The 6444-nt window shown below is 44.5% G+C and overlaps 1 protein-coding gene across 2 annotated transcripts in view; it reads right to left on the bottom strand.

Moving 5' to 3' along the window:
- Positions 1-6444, bottom strand: part of ITPR1 (inositol 1,4,5-trisphosphate receptor, type 1) — a 323113-nt gene that overhangs the window by 274230 nt on the left and 42439 nt on the right. The gene's annotated exons all lie outside the window — the stretch shown is intronic.

Here is a 6444-nt window from a genome sequence, read left to right as displayed (position 1 = left end):
GAAGGAACCCTGGCGGCCCCCCCCCCCCCCCCCCCGCATTATCCGGTTTAACTTCTGAGAGTCAACATAGTACAGTGACTAGAGTGTCAGCCTGGAACCTGTCTGTGATACTCAAGTTCCAGTCCCCGGGGTATAAATGAAGCAAATAAATCCTATGCCATTAGCATAAATAGCTAAATAAACATGAAATGTAGGGGACAGAAGGAGGACAGGGGGAAAAAACTGTTGCACTGTATGTTCCACCGCCTGTTTTTTTGCTGCCAGTGTTTTAGCAAACTATCAAGGTCCTCCTGCTTCAGAAGTAGTCCACCAGACCTGTATCAACAGTGACAATGATATGTCATTGCACATGCAACTGAGCCAATGTCTGTTCTCTGCCACAGCAGAAAACTGGCTTCCGACATTGACAGAACATTAAAATACCACCATCTGATATTAGGCCTCCCACGGAGAAGGTTTAAAACAATGCCTTCCCAGCTTCCTTCCAAAGTAAAAATCTCTAGAAGTAGAGCCAGAATTTGACTTAGTACTGCAGCAATAGCAAAAATGAAATCAGCCCTTCTGTTTCAGCATACACTTTTGGCCTTGGATGCTTTCACAACAGCAAAAGCCTTCGATTAAATCAGATTTTCACTCTGCAGTGTATATTATCTGTGCCATTTGTTGCTCCATGAAAACTGCTGATTGAGGGAGGGATGGAGAACACCAAGGATCAACAGGGTCACTGTATTACTGTATTCCAAGGGAGCCCCCCCCCCCCATACCCACTGACGCCTTTCCTCGTGGTGTCCAAGTGGACAGCCAGGTGGGGCTTTTGCCCAGCAAGGCTTCTGACTGGTCCCTGAAAATCTAATTAGCTGTGCATATATATATATTTTTTAAGTTGCTTTAAAGTTGCTTCGGTAGCAGCTGCCACCATAGCACAAAAATCTTACCTTCAGTAACTGTGTGTGTTCAAGAAAATACTTTGAAATGATACGTTCATTTAAAACGGCATCCTGTTAAACATAACAAGATGGGTAGCCACGTTAGTCTGCCTGTAACAGTAGAAAAGAGTAAGAGTCCAGGAGCACCTTAAAGACTAACAAAATCTGTGCCAGAGTATAATCTAGTCTTTAAGGTGCTACTGGACTCTTACTCTTTTCTACTGTTGAACAGAACTTATGCCTAAAATGTTGAACAGTTACTATCAAGAGTTATGACCTCACATGAGCTCACTCCCTGATATTTTAAGTTTAGCTCTACCTACTGCAGCAGCCATTTTGTAGTTTAGCCCACCATCCTTTGTCAGAATTCCAAAAGTGCCCTCAGGCTCAAAAAAGTTGGAGACCCATGCTGTACACAAAGCCTTTAAGGAGAGGGTTCTGTGGGCAGTTATTTAAGACTAGAGTTGTCAACTCCAGATTGGGAAATACCTGGAGATTTTAGGGGTGGAGCTTGAGGAGGGTGGGGTTTGGGGAGGGGAGGGACTTCAACACCATAGAGTCTACCTTCCAAAGCAGCCATTTTCTCCAGGTGAACTGATCTCTGTTGCCTGGATATCAGTTGTAATAGTGGGAGGTCTCCAGCTACCACCTGGAGGTTGGCAACACTAGTTAAGACATGGAACAAGAACAAATTATGGAAGAGAATAAGTAAGTAAGAGGGTTTAGGCTCTTTAGGGCCAATGTGGTGAAGTGGTTAAAGTTCCAGTCTAGGATCTGGGAGATTCAGGTTCCAATCCCCACTCTGCCATGGAAGTTTGCTGGGTGACCTTGGGCCAGTCACACACTCTCGGACTAACCTACCTCACAAGGTTGCTGCGAGGATATAATGGAGGACAGAGGGGTGATGTAAGCTCCTTTGGGGTCCCACCGGGGAGAAATAATAAATAATCAGCACACTGGCAGTGAGAAACAGGGCAGAATAATGCTTAAATGTATTGGAGAGCAAGCTTGGGAGCAGAACAAAATTTCCCATATTTTCCTTTTGTTCTTCCTTTAATTTCCTTCTAGGTCACATAGGCACATTGTGTTTATTTTCCGCATTCCTCCCTGGTCTCGGTAAGTTCTCCCCTCATCCCCTGCCAGCCATTATGTGGAGATTAGCAACCTTATGAGAAGGGTACACATTTTTAATAAATGAATTTACTCATCTTCCTACTTTTCTCTAAAAAGAAAGTGGACAGAGAGCACACCAAACTCCCCACTGCATTTCCACCAGTGGTAAACACACAGCGGACTCCTATGACAGCAGCAAGCTTTGATACCGCTGCTGTAAGAACTGGCTCCCTAGTGGGGGGGGGGATGCAATAAAGTACTGTGGCTACTGCCAGTCTGTACGCAGCAGCCACTACGCTTCTGGGCGTCTTTATTTCATTTATACCCAACCAGCCAGCCCACAGAACAGCTCCGTGGCAACTCTCCTGTTGAGAAACAGCATGGCCTTGCTTTCTTCTTTTCAAAATATGGCCCGGGGGGTAGTGGAGTGAAAAATTGTTGTTCTGACCACATATAATAATGCGAAAAAACTTATATAAGTTTCTAAAAAATGAGTACACCAATGTTTTTGAGACCTTTGATTTTTACGAGTAAACATTTTACTTGCTTCTGATGCACAGACTTAAGAATGCAACAAAAATAGCGACATCTCACCCCCACAAGATAATTGTAAGGAGTCTGAAATGAATAAAATAGTTTCTTCTACTCACATACATGTAAGATTTTGTGCCTGCTTCAATCCCCAGTTCAAGTTTTATACACACAAATGCACACACAAGCTGAACGAACCTTTCATGAAGTGAAGATAAACAGTTCAGTTATTACAGGCACATTCCAAGACTGCTTCATTCAGCCTTGCCTTAAAATTATCCTGTCATATTCAATACCGGCCAATATTCCCTTCTCCGGTAGTCAGAGAAAAAGGAACATTGGTGCCCTTGCAGTTTTCTCTCTGGGATGGTCCTGCAATAGTGGGACAAGTTGCACCATCCAAGATTCTCTCTTCCTGTTCTTATTTCCTGTTTAGGGCGTATGCAGAGGAAGAAGGGTTGGAAGGGTCCAACAAAACAAAGAATAAAACAGCCACTGCTGATCTTTTAGATCACTAGAAACAAAAGCCCAGTAGCACTTTTAAGACTAACAAACTTTATTGTAGCATAAACTTTCAAGAAACACAGTTATCTTTGTCAGATGCATCTGATGAAGAGAACTGTGTTGCTTGAAAGCTTATGCTACAATAAAGTTTGTTAGTCTTAAAAGTGCTACTGGGCTTTTTACTATTCTGCAGCAACAGACTAACGCGGCTAACTCCCCTGGATCTAGAAACAAAAGGCATTCTTGTTTACATGACTCCATCACATTGTCTTCATTAACTACACTTCTTTCTCAGAGGCAAAACGCATAGACCCATGGGTATACCTAAACACAGAAAGACTACAGGCTGGGTCCCACTGGTCATTTCTGTGCATATTGTGTTAGCATGGAGAGGCAGCATGGTGTAGTGGTTAAGAGCGGCAGCCTCTAATCTGGAGACCTGGGTTAGATTCCCCACTCCTTCACAAGAAGCCTGCTGGGTGACCTTGGGCCAATCACAATTCTCTCAGAACTCTCTCCGGGGAAACTGATCTCTGTAGTCTGGAGATGAGCTGTAATTCCAGAGGATCTGAGGTTCCACCTGGAGGCTGGCATTGCTAGGAAGCCTGGGTCAAGACCACTGTGGGCACGATCATGGGGGTGTTATCTCTTTCCCACTCTTTGCAGAAACCAAAGGGTCCATCCTGTGCAGTCCAGAGTTTCTTCTAGTGCATCCCCAAATGCTCCATACTCCATGTGTCTCTTTCTGTTGTTGGCTTTGTTGAGCAGCCTCAAAACACAAACAGAGGGAACTGCCTCATTCATTCTCCTTAAGTGAAAGTGGGAGGCAGGAAATATATATCCAGTTGTCTTCTGCTGCCCAACAAGTAGAAGCATTTTAACTGGGGTTCCTAACATCCAGGCAGGGCTGCAGTTTTTCAGGAATGACAACTTTTCTCCAGATTACAGAGATGAGTTCCCCTGGAGGAAATGGCAGCTTCGGAAGATGGGCTGTATGGCATCACATCCTTGTTGCGCTCCCTTCCTTCTTCCAAACCCTTCCCAAGCTCCACCCCCAAATCTCCAGCAGTTTCCCTGCCCTCATTTTAAAACCCCACTTTAAACCTAAACTCACTTGAGGCCTTTTATGTACTCATTGGCCTACATGGGCTAGGCTGTTTCTCTTCCTTTCCTTTCTCATAAGGTCCTCTTTCCCCCTTTTCTTGGCTCCCTCCCGGTAATATTTAACTGTGAATCTCTGCAAACGGGAAGTGATGGGTAATGGCTTCCTCACAAGGTGCCTGTTGTGGGGAGAGGAAGGGAAGGAAATTGTAAGCTGCACTGAGACTCTTTAAAGTAGAGAAAAGCCAGTTGTAAAAAAACCCAGCCCTTCTTCTGTGTGTGTGTGTGTGTGTGTGTGTGTGTCTTACCAATTCAGAGCTCCTGCAGCAGACTTACAGCTTCCCCTTCATACTGTGCCTAATAGTACCTTGTCCCCCCAGAAGCGGCATTTCAAGGGGCATTTTGGGGCTGCAGCAGGAGGGGAAGGGGGAGAAAGTGCACTCCAGCGACTGAAATCCTTCTGTCACTGGAGACTTTCCAGCAGGATCCAAGCCTCCATCTAAAACAGTGATTCCTTACGGAGATGATGGCACAGCTCTTTCTGTCTCTTTTAGTTCCTCCCCATCTACCCAGGTAGGAGTTTTCTATAATGAACTCAGCTGGCACACAAGAGCCCTTTCTTCATTCTACATTTGTTCAGTCAGCTGTTCATGTACCTCAGTGAATCATTTGAAAGTATGGGGAAATAATCCCACATAAAAGCTTATCTTTCCCCACCCCAAGTGTCCTCAGTGCACAAAAAGAAACCAATTTCCATGATTGTATGTTGGTGAAATGAGGCCATATTGTTGTACATTGTACTATTGTTGTACATTGTTGAAACGAGACAATTGGAGAATGGTACAATAACCAGTTATTATCTCTAGGGGGGAGGGATGCCAAAGCTTAAGACTTGGAAATTCCATTCAATGTATTGGAAGACCCTTTGTTAGAGAATAAGCTTAATATTTGCTTTATGGACTACTTATTGCTACACACAATGGACTGTGCACACACACATAGGCTCAGAAAGCTGTACACTTTAGGTCACCCGTTGTGATACTACACATAGAAGGTGCCTGCACATGCCTTACATGTGAATAAAGTTTCAGCAATACAGTTACCCAGCCTGGTGAAGAAGCACACACCTCCATTATTGTGAGCAATGAGAAACAACAACCTTGAGAAGAGACAGCCCCCACTGCAGAACTGTTTGTGGTCACGTACCACCCATCACTGCTTTGTTCCTGCATTGGCATTTCCTGCCAAATGGACATTTGGTTATCAACGGAATGGCCACCTTCATCAGCACTACAATGGAGCATCCTGTCACCTAGGTTTCACACCTGTCCAGATGCCATACTCCGAGTAAGGTTTTAGGTGACAATATTGGCCACCCCTATTAGGTAACCTCCCCTTCCCACATGCAACCAATAGGATTGTTTTTGGGACGGACTAACAGGTAGGTGGATCAAGAGGTTGGCACAGCCACCAACCATCTCTTGGACCCCCTATAAAAGGAGGGAACCAGTCACCTGGCCCTTCCTAGCTAGCAATCCCCGCAACAACCCCTATCTGCTTTTACTCCCCTTGAGTTCCACTTGCTATCCCCAACCCTTGCCTCTACTTTGATCTCTTCATCTGCAGTCAAGAGACCCACACACAATCCGGCTAGTTCTGGTGGTGTGGATCCTTTTTATTTTCCATTTCTTCCCATCCATTCTTCACTGGAACAACCAAGCTGCAAGACAGATAAGTATCGCCCACCATCACCCCTACCTGCTAATGCAACCGTGCTTATTTCCAACTGTAATTATTAGGAACTTGATTGAATGTGTGAGTGCATCAGTATTGTTTGTATGAGATATATTTTCTAGTAAAAGACATCTATTTTTAACCACAACCGCCTCGAATCTTTTACTGGTAACCCTTCGTGGGAACAGGACCTTGGTATAAATTGGCAAGAACCCATTTATAAATTGCCAATTGCTGTAAATAAAGCAATTCGGCTTTATTTACTGCCTGGTATCTGGATACTCTGTGATGATTCATCAGTGAGGAAAAAGCTAGTCTGAGGGTTGGTACAAATGTAATTCCAATGCATGGTTTATATTAAGCGCATGTAGTTTGTGAAACCAGGAACTGGTCTACAAGCGATGATCAGTTCCCTGTTTGTGTTGCCAATTCCTAGTTTGAGAGCTATGGCTCTCCCCACACACACACACACACCAGTGAAATGACCCCTGTTGGTATCTCAGTCTGCTTCACAGCACCAAACTAAGGGCAAAGT

Source organism: Gekko japonicus, unplaced genomic scaffold (assembly GCF_001447785.1).
Source record: "Gekko japonicus isolate JY-2015 unplaced genomic scaffold, Gekko_japonicus_V1.1 scaffold1315, whole genome shotgun sequence".
NCBI lineage: Eukaryota > Metazoa > Chordata > Lepidosauria > Squamata > Gekkonidae > Gekko > Gekko japonicus.
Note: the sequence above shows the minus strand (reverse complement) of the source record. Positions and strands in the feature narration are given on the sequence as shown.